This window comes from Dipodomys merriami, unplaced genomic scaffold (assembly GCF_024711535.1).
Source record: "Dipodomys merriami isolate MVZ:Mamm:240054 unplaced genomic scaffold, mDipMer1.0.p SCAF_2072, whole genome shotgun sequence".
NCBI lineage: Eukaryota > Metazoa > Chordata > Mammalia > Rodentia > Heteromyidae > Dipodomys > Dipodomys merriami.
In genome coordinates, this window is record NW_027203463.1 from 38,890 (window position 1) to 51,301 (window position 12,412).

The window sequence follows — 12,412 nt, forward strand, 5'->3', positions numbered from 1 at the left end:
ACCACCAGAGGATGTGCATATCTTAGGGAAGGATGCAGATGGATGGGATGATGAATGTATTGTAGCCCAGTCTGTGAAAAACGCTAGGTGAAATCTTTCCTCAATACATCTTCATTTCCCTCTACACATTTAAAATCACACACACACACACCCACACCCACACCCACCCACACACACACACACACACACACTTACATGATTATATTTGTCTATATAATTATGTAAAATACATATCATACACACTTGCTTCAGAATTTTGTCCATCTTTTGGTTTTATAGGTAGTACAATATATCCAGGGTTTGGCTCATTCTTGTAATTTCAGCTGCTCATGAAGGTGGGATCTGAAGATCACAGTTTGATGCCAACCCAAGGAAACAAATCCTCAAGATTCTTATTTCAATTAAGTAGCAAAAAGCCAGAAGTGGAAATGTGACTTAAATGACACAGTGACTGCATTGAGCACAATAATCTAAGCAAGATACCAGACCTCCGTTCAAGCCTACGTACTTGCCAACTACCACTCCAAAAGCCAAAATCCCCAAAAGACCAAACCAAAAACATGTCAAAATATTTTATAACTTTTGAAGCAAAATCCAATGAGGCAACGTAGTTTGTTGAAGATTTGGTGGTAAAATGTTGAAAAACCCCAAATTCCACATGTGTTTAAATGATGCAACAGACAAGCAACCAAGTAAAAATTTCCCAATAATGTTCCTTAGTATTCACTGGGACCCTTGACAAAGATTTTTTTGTATGCTTTTCAAAAAATCAGTTAATTTTCAGTAGTATAAATCTTTATTATAAGTTATAGAAGTTTTTTAAAGTTCCAAAGTGAATTGAATGTAAAACAAAAAGCACTTAATATTACCAGTTTCTATGACTCTGGTAGAAAACATGTAGTACTGTGGCCTTTATGAAGGAAGAGAGGGAAGACTGATCATGAAATGTTGGGAAGAAGAGTTTCCAATTGACTGTTTGAAACCCAATCTTCTGCTCCCTACCCCAACAGGCAGAGGCTTGAACTCAGGGATTAGGTGCTGTCTTGAGCTTCTTCTGCTCAAAGCTAGCATTCTACCACCTGAGCCATGGCACCACTTCTAGCCTTTTCTGAGAAGTTTGTTAGAGTTGAGAGACTTACGTACTTTTATGTTTGGGATTGGCTTCACATCTCAGTCTCCTGAGTAGCTAGGATTATAGTTGTTAGCTTCCCATGCCTGGCTTACATTCCACACTATTGAACACATAAAATTCAATTAGGAGGCTAAGATCTGGAGAATGGTGATTCAAAGCCAGGCCAGGCAGAAAAGTCTGCAACTCCATCTTCAACAAGCAAAGAGCTGGACTTGAGCAGTGGTTCAAGTAAGGTGAGTATGAGACCCTGATTTCAAATACCATTATGGGCAAAAACAAAACAAAATAAAGCAATGTCCCAAATTAAAATAATAAAATTGCTCAAAACCAAAATAATGGTCATTAAATAAGGGTTTGAAAAGTAGAAAACAAATACAACCCTCCATAAATCCACATATAAAAATCTTCCAGCCAGATACCGGTGGCTCAAGCCTGCAATCCTAGCTACTCAAGAGGTTGAGATCTGAGGATCATGGTTCAAAGCCAGCCCAGGCAGGAAAGTCCCTGAGACTCTTATCTCAATAAACTACTCAGAAAACCAGAAGTGGCACTGTGGCTCAAGTGGTAGAGTGCTAGCCTTGAGCTGAAGAACGAGGGACGGTGCTTAGGCCCAGAATTAAAGTCCCATGACTGACAAAACACAAAACAAAATCCAAAAAACAATAAACAAAAAAGAAACTTTCACAAAATATTTGAAATGGGTGAATTTTCAATAAGGAAACAACATTTTTCTTTCCTTTTTTTTTCTTGCAACAGCAAAAGAGATGGTTTATTGTACATGTGTCACACTTGGCCACAACTATGAACAGAACTAGTCCAGAATGTCACAGGTCCGGGGCACAGGACCATCAGGGGATGCTTGGTTATGAGCAAGGTGTGTCTTTCAGAGATGATCTTGGCAATGAAAGTTCTGGATCCACTGGGAAATCACAGCGGCATGCAGTCCAACATCTCAGCATCCCAGCCTATGGCATTCCTTATTCCTCCTGCTCCTCTGGCCTCGATGGATGCACAAACTGGTTTACTTAGACCTCTGCCTCCTCTTTCTTCTTTTGCCCTTCAGCCTGCGCATTCGCTTCCTCTACTTGGCTCTCATGGTGCTGTTTTTTCTAGGAAGATGGTGCTAAGGCAAAGAGCAGGAAACAACATTTTTCTACCTAAAGATGTCTGTGGGGAGAACAGTGGAAGAAATAGATTTATTCCCAGATATTTAGACCAACATGCCAATTCTGATATATCTATGATGATAGAGACTAGCTTTAGAATGATAAAAATAAACCAAAGGATTACATCCCAAAGTATTGGACAAGGCTAACAAAACAGAGTAGGGCATCAGGGTATAGGGTAAGAGCTATGTAGAAAAACTAGTTGTTCCTACAATGAAAAGTATTACCAGGCCTAGCAATTCAAGTTCGCCATACCAAGTAGATTTTGAAAAATAGTCTGTTACTTATTATATTAAAGAAAAATTTAAACTTGTAGGCTCTTCAACTTTATATCAGACAACCTAAACTTTGCTCAGTGGACTTGGTACTTAATATTTGGATCATCAAGTGCCAATTCCAAATTTAATTATACAAATAATAACTCTACTAATAGAGAATGTTAATGGTTTCTTATAGATGGAGCTGAAGGTAAAACTGTTGAGACTTTTCCCACGGAAGAGACTATTCTTATTACACCTCTTCCCATGGTCTTCCAACTGCCTCAGTTCATTAATTTTTTTTTTTACAAAACTCGAAAATTTCCACTTTATTCACCCAGATGTCTTTTTAACACTTCAAAGGCTGTTTTTGAGAAATAATAAAAATTTCAAAAGCACAAAAAATGCCACCCAAGTTAAGAAGTTTTGAGATCAAGCAGATGAAAGGGAAAATTTGAGTAAGGAGCGAGTTTAGTGTCCTAGCCATGACAAAATCCTAAGAGTTAGTGAGTGAACACATGACTCTGCACATATCCACAGAGTTGAAGTCACATGATGATTCTGGCTCCTCGTCCTCCTCTTTGCCTTCCTGGTCTGACACACCATTCTCTGGGATGCTGAGCTCTTCTTTAGGCTTTCTTCATTCCCCTCCAGTAACTCCTGCTTTATAGGCTTGCACAAGATAGGCTTTTTCTTCATTTTGACATTTGGTTTAGGTTGAGAAAGCTATTTTTTTCTCCAATTCAATGCTGTTTGCCTATAAAAATCACAATAAGAAAAACCCAACTAAGACAAGCATCCTTGGTTAAAGGCATTCTAGGTTGTAATCTCTGAACTTTTAGGACCTACTTTACTCTTGGCTTTGACTGTCTTTTGTCTTCCTTCTCAATCAAACTCCCCCCACTCCCACTCCTAGGGCTTGAACTCAGGGCTTAGAATCTGTTCTTGTTTGCTTTTTTTCCCCCTCAAGGTTAGTGATTTTCCACTTGAGCTGCAGTTCCACTTCCATCTTTTTGGTGATTAATTGGAGATAACTAAACCATGATGCTCAGATCTCAGCCTTCTGAGTAGCTAGGATTACTCAATGAATTTTCAGGAAGAGGCATCATGATGTTATGGGATTTCATGAAGTCATAAATATGATGATACCCAAAACCTTGAACAAGGACATTCTCAACTTCACCCCAGCATAACCATTGAAGTGAGGGATTTTAAACACTTATACATTAGTACTGCTCATCCTCCCCTCAGACTTCAGGATCACACATCACATTTGACTATCAAGCCTCACTGGTTACCTGGAACTCGCAACAACATTTTCTGCTTTCCTTTTACTTGGAGACCTGAAACTTGAAGATTAGGATTTACTTTGTTCAATTTTGAGTCTCCTCGGTATTTTTCTTTAATTTTTGTTAATCAGTTTTTAACTTGAAGTGATACTCTGCTAAGATCAAGGCAACCTAAGACATAGCATATCATTTTTAATTGTCTCTTTGCTTAGTTTACTTTAATCAAGGGATTAAGAAAGCTATTATAAGGTTTTTGGTGGGGGTAGCATTGTGAGGGGAAGGGCAAATGGACAAATGTGGTGGAAGTACTTTATGTGCTCCTACAAAAGTAAACAATGAAGGTGGGGGAAAGTGGCTCACAACTTTAATCCCATCTATTCAGAAGCTTGTCAGCAGGAAAAATCAGTGAGTTTCATCTCCAAAAAACTACCAAAAGAAAGGAAATGGGTTGTAGCTCATGTGGTAGCATGCTAAGATTAAGCAAAAGGAGCATAGATATGGTACTCAGGCCCCGAGTTCAAGACCTAGAATAAGCACAAAACAAACTAACAAAACCTGCTGAAATTGCTTTAAGAAGGGTCTATGAGAGAAAAATGGTTAGGGTAGATTTGATTTGGGAACATTTGGTATCTGTCACAGTATATGCGAATAGATCCACTATAGGTTGCTGTGGAAATATTATTCCTTGTTCCATTATGAGCTATTTGGATTCACTATTTCAGTGTGAAATGATATTTCTTGACAGAAAATTGTCAGTTTGGAGCCCAGCACTGCTGGATCATGCCTATAGCCTTAGCTGCTCAGGAGCTGGAGATCTGAAGACCAATGTTTGAAGCCAGCCCATGAAAGAAAGTCCATGAGACTCATCTCCAAAAAACTACTAAAACACTCCTGGAAGTGGTGCTGTGACTCAAGTGGCACAGCACTAGTCTTGAGCAAAATTAGCTCAAAGACAGCATCCAAGCCCTCAGTTCTAACCCCAGGATCAGCATATACACAGAAAAATTTTAGTATGACTTCTGAACAAGGTTTTGTACCATTTTTCCATGAGTTCATTTTCAGACAGCACTATGTTCTGTGGGAGGCTTCTGTGTTCTGGCTTACATGGCATTTCTATTAGATGATATGTAATAGGCATGTACACAAAATTCCCTCACTCAAATTATATTTTTCAGTTAACAATCTATTATGGGAAAGAATTGAATTTCCCCATTTTTTAAGTACTCAATGAATTTAACAGTATAAATTTGTAGATTGCTATTTAAGTTATATTCAATTTCTATTAATTTACTCTTTTAAAGTTCTTATTCTTAGTTTATGTAAGTATGTATGTATGTATGCATGTATGTATTTTGTTGGCCATGGGGTCTGAACAAAGGGCCTGGGAGCTGTCCCTCAGCTTTTCAGCTCAAGGCTAGTGCTCTACCACTTGAGCCACAGTACCACTTTCTGCTTTTCTGCTTATGTGGTTCTGAGGAATTGAACCCAGGGCCTCATGCATGTGAGGCAAGCACTCTACCATTCAGACACCTTCCCAGCCCCTCTTTGTTTAGTTTTAAAGTGCCTTTAATGACCTTTCTTAATATAAGATGATATAATTCTATAACTATATCTAGTTTTTAATAGGTTGATGATTTCCCATAGATTCACCGCCATCAAAAGATACAAAGTATTTCCTTCACCCTTAAAAGAACAGCCAACTTCTGTTTCCTCAGAAGTTGCACAGAGGTTCTTCCTGCAGAGTATCTCATACTTATATCTAACACCATGTGACAGAACAGACAATAACAATGTCTTGTTATTCTGTTATCCTCAGAAAATAAAATGCTATTCAAAAAGACTTTGGACCTTTGTTTCCTCATGTTATTTATAATTTAAGGGAGCTCAATGCCAGACATTACTATTTTCTGTAGTTGTATGTTACAAGATCTACATTCATTCCCATGGAATATTTTATTTTTGTTGGGTGTGGTGGTCCTTGTACTAGGGCTTCAACTCAGAACCTGGTAATGTCACTTCAGTTTTTTGCTCAAGGCTGGGACTCTTCCACTTGAGCTACCTCACTGCTTCTGGCTTTTTAGTGTTAACTGGAAATAAGACTGGGTAGGTGATGGAGTGGGTATGACTGTGATACATTGTATCCATGTATGGGAACGTCACAACCTCCTTCTTGTACAACCAATACTTGCTAATAAAAAGAAAGATAATTAGAGGTCTAATTGTTCACAGTAAGTTTCTTGTAATTTCCCTTCTTATGTCTTTCTCATTTTTTTCATGCTAGCATGTGCTCAGTGCTGACCCTTAGCTCTTTTTCTTATGGCTAGTACTTCAGCCACAGCTCTAGTTCGTTTTTGCTAGTTAATTGGAAGAAAGAAACTATCTGATATTTGTGCCTAGGTTGTCTCTGAACCTCAGTACTCAGATCACAGCATCCTGAGTAGCTAGGATTACAGGTGAGAGCTACTCAGATCCTTGTTGTCTCCTAAATTATCCCATGTCCATTTCACAATGGCAGTCCATTTCCATGCTTCCCAGCTTTGCAGAAATAGCTTAATTATAATCCAACACCAAGTCTAACCTCACCACAGATGCTATTTTTTGTGTCATACTCTGACTATAGACACCCTTCTCCTGGCTGATGCATTGCAACAACCTAGATGGCTCTCATACTACGCCACAAGGATAGGAAGCCAGGAAACACTAGCTTAGAAGCTGTTAAATCAGAGGAGCAAAAAGATATCGTAGTGCATTCTGCTGTGATCTTATTCTGACTTAAACAGCCTTGTCATCTATTACCAGGAGTAGCTTTGACATCACATTCTGAGTAGTGACTGGGTGTAAGCTGGTGTGTCCGAGCTGACTATAGTATTGTCCTGAGCCTGTGCAGACTGAAGAGACAAGCCAGTGCCAGTAGCACACACATTGGAATAACAAAGCAACCTATAGTTAGGCATTGCCACTCTTTGTTCTAGAGTAATGAATGAATGACTCTCTAATTTCTTGACAAGAAATTCCTGCAGACCCATATGCAGCTGCCTCATCAGAGCAAGTAAAGAGCCTGGTGCTGCCTGGAGGAAACACTGTGAGAAGCTGCCAGAAAGCATCTGTTTACTGGACTCATGGGGCTCCTCTGTCCTCTAGAATTAATGACAAATGAGGAGCAAACACCTCCCCCTCTAGACAGACATACACAGGAAGAGCATTGCCACAGCACAACAGGGGACTCTCAAGACAAACACTTGATCTGTGCTGTCAGAACTGAGAGGTTTTTTTTGGGGGGGAGGGTCCGGTTGTGGGGCCTGAACTCTGGGCCTGTGCCCTGTCCCTCAGCTCTTCAGCTCAAGGATAGTGCTCTACCACTTGAGCCAGAGCGCCACTTCTGGCTTTCCATTTTGCTTATATGGTGCTGAAGAATCGAACCCAGGGCCTCAGGCACGCAAGGCAAGCGCTCTACCACTGAGCCAACTTCCCAGCCCCAGAGCTGAGAGTTTTTAATGACACTTCATCCCACAGTGCTCCCTAAAACCTTCATCCCAACCCTGCTCCTTTCATGTCCCTGACAATGTTTATAGGCATCCCACATCCAGACTGAAGATGTTCCTTCATGTTTGGAGTAAGTCTGATCAGACTTTATATGGATCCACTGCTCAGTCAGAACTCTCGATCCCTCCCATCCCCATTTTGATACTGTGTGTCTCTTGACCTATTCCTGTCTTCTCTTTTCAAGATTCAGTCAGGGCCGGGTACAGGTGGCTCACACCTGTAATCCTAGCTACTTAGAAGTCTGAGATCTGCGGATCGTGGTTCAAAGCCAGCTCAGGGAGGAAAGTCCGTGAGACTCCTATCTCCAATAAACCACCAGAAAACCAGAAGTGGCTCTGTGGCTCAAGTCGTAGAGTGCTAGCCTTGAGTTGAAAAGCTCAGGGACATCACCCAAGCCAAGCCCAGAGATCAAGGCCTATGACTCAAAAATAAATAAATAAATAAATAAAAGAAAGCAAAAACATACAAAGCTCAGAATGGCAAGCAGCTGAAAACAGGATGGAATAAACCAACATTATCTATGACAGTTTTCAGGTTATGCAGAGAATTGCCTGCATTGTTGAAGCCCAAACCCACCTGATAGCTGAGTTTTAGCTGGCTGGCATGCCCATGATGCCAGGTAATGATATTCACAAGTTTTGTTATATTATTGGATGAGACCAATAGGCTTCAAGTTGGGAAGCTGAAAATTTTCTATTGATCTAGAAGGAGAAATATATCAGGACAAGAAATGGGATTAACACAATGCCAAAAGCAAAAGGCCATCCAATCCAAGGAAGACAGAATAACTCTGTCTCTGAAAAGATGATTCTCTCAAAGGAATCCTGAGCTGAGTATGGTGGTCTATGTTTGCAATCTCTGAATTTAGGAGGCTGAGTCAGAAGTTAGGTTGAGACTAGCCTAAGTTCCATGCCAAGAGAAGAACACAAAACCAAACCTCATCTTACAAAATAAAAGAAGGACTGGGAATGTGGCTTAGTAATAGAGTGCTGGCCTAGCACATACATGAAGCCCTGGGTTTGGTTCCTCAGTACCACATAAAGAGAAAAGGCTGGAAGTTGTACTGAGGCTTGAGTGGTAGAGTGCTAGTCTTGAGCAAAAGAAACTCAAAGTGAATGGTGTTAGGAAAAATGTAAAATTAATGAAATAGCATCTCTCTCCCTCCCCTATATCCCTTCCTGCTTTCCTCCCTCCCTCCTTTTCTCAGTACTAGAGTTTATACAAAGGATTTCATGCTTAGGCAGGTGTTTAACTCTTAATCCACACCACGGCCTTTTTGTACTTTAGTTTTTAAGTTAGGGCATCCTGTTTTCTTCCCATCCCAGGACCAGCCTCCCATCTAGCTGAGATTATTGGAATCAGCCCAGCTTGATGATTGTGATCAGATCTCACTTTTTGCATGGGTTGGTCTTGGATTGCCGTCCTCTCAATCTATGCCTCCCAAGTAGATGGTACTATCATGCTTAGCCTTTAAAATGATCACTTAGAACTGGGCGCAAGTGGCTCCTGCCTGTAATCCTAGCCACTCAGGAAGCTGAGATCTGAGGATCGAGATTCAAAGCCAACCAGTGCAGGAAAGACCATGAGACTCTTATCTCCAATAAACCACCAGAAAACCTAAGTGGTCCTGTGGCTCAAGTGGTAGAGTGCTAGTCTTTAGCTGAAGAGCTAAGGGACAGCAGCACCCAGGTCCAGAGTTCAAGTCCAAAGACAGACAAAAAAAAATCACTTAGAAAGATAAAAAAAAAAAAACTCCCGAATTCTCACATTTATTTAAATAACGGCTGCCAGTCATATTTTATAAAGCACTTATGGGGCCCATGAAGTCTTTTATTTTTAAAATACAATAAAATAGTACTAGAGCAGTTGGGATAGTGTTCTGCCAGTAACACAACTCTAAGAGCCTCGGAGGGAGCAAACAAGCCGGCTACAGGCCAGCGCCGCCGCCGCTTCTTCTGAGCAGCAGTGAGAAGCAGCAAGCAGCCATGGCTGGGGCACAGGCTCCTCAGGCCAGACCCTGCAGGCAGGGCAGCCCCTCCAAATCCCCCAGGTCTCAAAGGCTCCAGCGCCGAGCTTCCTGGGCTCATCCCTAGGCTGGAGGTGCAGTGTGAAACAGCAAAGGAGCCAGCGAGACTCCTCCAGTGTCAGGGCAACCAGGCAGGAGTGGAGCCAAATGGCCAAACTTGCAGCAGCGACTGCAGCAGTTGTTGCTGCCTCTTGCAGCATGGGCCAGGGCTCCTGCAGCTGCTCAGGCACAGCCAGAGGCAGAGAAAAACTCCAGGACTGACACAGCCTCCTTCCACCCAATCTGCCTAAGATCTGGGAGCTGGATCGGGAGCAAAAGGAGAGGGGTTCATATGGGTGTTGGAGGCATAGGCCTGCAAAACCCCATCTGAGCACCTGTGTGCTCTGAGGGTGCATGCAGGCATGCATTCCTTCCTTCCAATTTATTTATTTTTGTTGGTCGTGGGGCTTGAACTCTGGGCCTGGACGCTGTCCCTCAGCTCTTCAGCTGAAAGCAAGTGCCCTACCACCTGAGCCACAGGACCACTTCCAATTCTTCTCGGGGAGGAAGGGTCACCCTTTCCTCCATGCTGGCCAAAGGTTCTGCCCCCGGTGCAAGGCTCAGGTAATGGTTTGCAAAAAGTACCATTCGTGCTTCATCTTCTTAATCATGTAGAACAGCACCTGGAGACCCCCCCTATGTGTAATCAACTGTGCTTTACCTGCTTTTACAACCTTGATTAGTGGAACTGCTCCACTTTTGTTGACAAGGATTAGCTTTTTCTGTTTAAACTCTCATTGTCTGTGCTCCCATAAAACTGTTTAACTCTCTGCCCCTGACTGAAGATTTACTTCTCCTGCTTGTGTGCTGTATATAAACATGTGATGTTCCAATAAATTTTGTCTATACTCACATGGTGTAGTCCCTTCTTGCCTATACCACACATCGTGTTCCCAGATCCCGTTGTGGAAACAGCAACAGATGGGGTTATGCCGGTTGATGCCTCTGACATCTCCCCCCTTTTTTGTTTTTTAAGTACAACCGTAAGCAAGAGATCCTTTGCAGAAGGGATTTGCAGAAACTATTTTGGAATGTAGACAGCAATATCTTGACAAGACATAATGCAATCAATCCTGTAGAAACACTATGGGTAAAACTGTGCCACCAGGTATGAGGGTCCAATTGGTTTAGCACAGATGCAATTCCCTCAGCCAGACCTTCATATCCCACGCCAGGGAGTTGTGCCAAGAAAGTCTCAATGACTTCCTGCTGTAACTAGTGGATGTCCCAAGTCAAATTTCCTTGCAAGACCGGCAGGTGGTAGTGAAGTCCCTGCCAAGTAATGTTAGAAGTGTTGAATCAAGTAGGAGTGATGCACAGTTTATTGAGCTCTAATCACACTTGAAGGTTAGCTGTTTCTGCAGATCAATTATCTGGTCTCCCATCCACTGCACCGTGTGTTGCAGGGTGTTCAGACGGGAATCAATGTCCTGTTTAATATTGTGCTGATGAGTCTATAGCTGGTGACAGTCCAGCCACTTCTCTACAAAGTCCTTGGTTTGGATGGAGGAATGCAGGGCCACTCCGGCAGTCGCAGCAGTCATGGTGATAGCAGTCATTTCAAGGATCACAGCTACACTCAGACCCAGGAATCTCCTAGTTCTCTTCAGCAGTTGCTGGAAGACTCCTGTCAACAAACCAACAGTGGGGCTCTCCTGCCAAGGTCGGGTGAGATTAACAGGCACCCAGACCCCTAAGCGAGATCTTAATATCAGGAGAGACTGAGAAGGCATTTTAAAAGAAATAGTATGATTTAAGCATGTAAAGAGTCCAGGCTGCGTGGGTTCTCATTGATTGACACTGTCCCTGTGGGCTAGTACATAGGAAAGTTTAATACAACCCTGTACAGTAAAAGAATGGTTCCTGTAAAATGTATAATTTGCCTCATGGGCCCTAGTAAAGTGACCAACCCAATTCTGAGTTGTATAAAATTGCGTGGCAAGTTTTATAAATGCCACTGCTCAGGCCCTAAGTGTCCCCTGAAATTTATATGTGGCCTATGAGGCACAAGGCCTCCATCATGTCAGGTGAGCAAGCCAATGGGTTCTACATGATTTATAACTCCATTGTATAGACGTCACCATCAGAAGAATTATTAGTATACCAATCACCAACATGCTTTTCAGAATAATTGGCAATGAAACATCCATGAGGACCTCAATCTATAAATGAGATGTTATCATTATGCTGTATAATCTTTCCTCTAGGGTTTTGACACTGAGACCACTGAATAGAAACATAAACAAAATTCAATAATTAATGTCCTGTCATACTAGGTTAGGTGGTTGCCCAGTCTTATTTGTATAAGAATGATCCTTACCAATAAAATTTAAGGAAATTGTGCTGAATCGCCCCATATGATTGTTGATTTTATCATCAGGCAAGATGTATGCCCATACCTGTCTTCTGGTTGGTAAGCAAGGTGATGTCCCTAAACACAGTGGTAAAGACTCAAATCCTAAGGAAATAATATAAGGTATTCCTTCCTCACCTGGATGATTAGGGTCTGCATGATCCCATGGTGGAGGAAAATACGTGCTGTCATTTGTGTACGCCACTGGACCTTGGTCTAGCTAATCCACTAATTTTAACAATGGTGGGTGAGTGATATAGGCCCAATATGCATGTTCACTACCCACTGCAGAAGTATTCACAAGCAGTGCAATCATGGCCAAAACAGATATTCAGGTATTCTAGGGGTTTTTGTACTGACCAGGGTGGCTTCGGTCTTGTGTCAACACCTTATTCTGACCCCATGTTGCTGGGGTCAAGCTGGTTTTCTTAAGATAAGGATGATGGCTTCCTCCGGACTTCAACCTTAGGTATGCAAAGCTGCTTACTAGATCTTCTTCCTCAGGGTTGTGTTGTGTTGTTTTTGCTTCTCTGGAGGTCGGATGAGTCAAAAAGGGACCCAGATGTTGCCAGTGGATCCATCTGGAATGATAGAAACACTGTTTTCC

At 41.9% G+C, this 12,412-nt stretch overlaps 1 long non-coding RNA gene across 4 annotated transcripts in view; it reads right to left on the reverse strand.

Annotated features, from left to right (window-relative positions):
• Nucleotides 1-2,847: 2,847 nt before the first annotated feature.
• LOC138833437 (uncharacterized) overlaps nt 2,848-12,412 on the reverse strand; it is a 31,726-nt gene continuing 22,161 nt past the window's right edge. For 3 of the 4 annotated variants that reach the window (XR_011373913.1, XR_011373914.1, XR_011373911.1), the window contains 3 exons: nt 12,166-12,386; nt 10,306-11,079; nt 2,848-3,312 (listed from right to left, as the gene is read on the reverse strand). This is a non-coding gene — a long non-coding RNA (uncharacterized lncRNA). Of the gene's footprint in view, nt 3,313-7,963; nt 8,089-10,305; nt 11,080-12,165; nt 12,387-12,412 lie in introns of all 4 variants that reach the window. The other variant, XR_011373912.1, reaches the window with a different exon arrangement.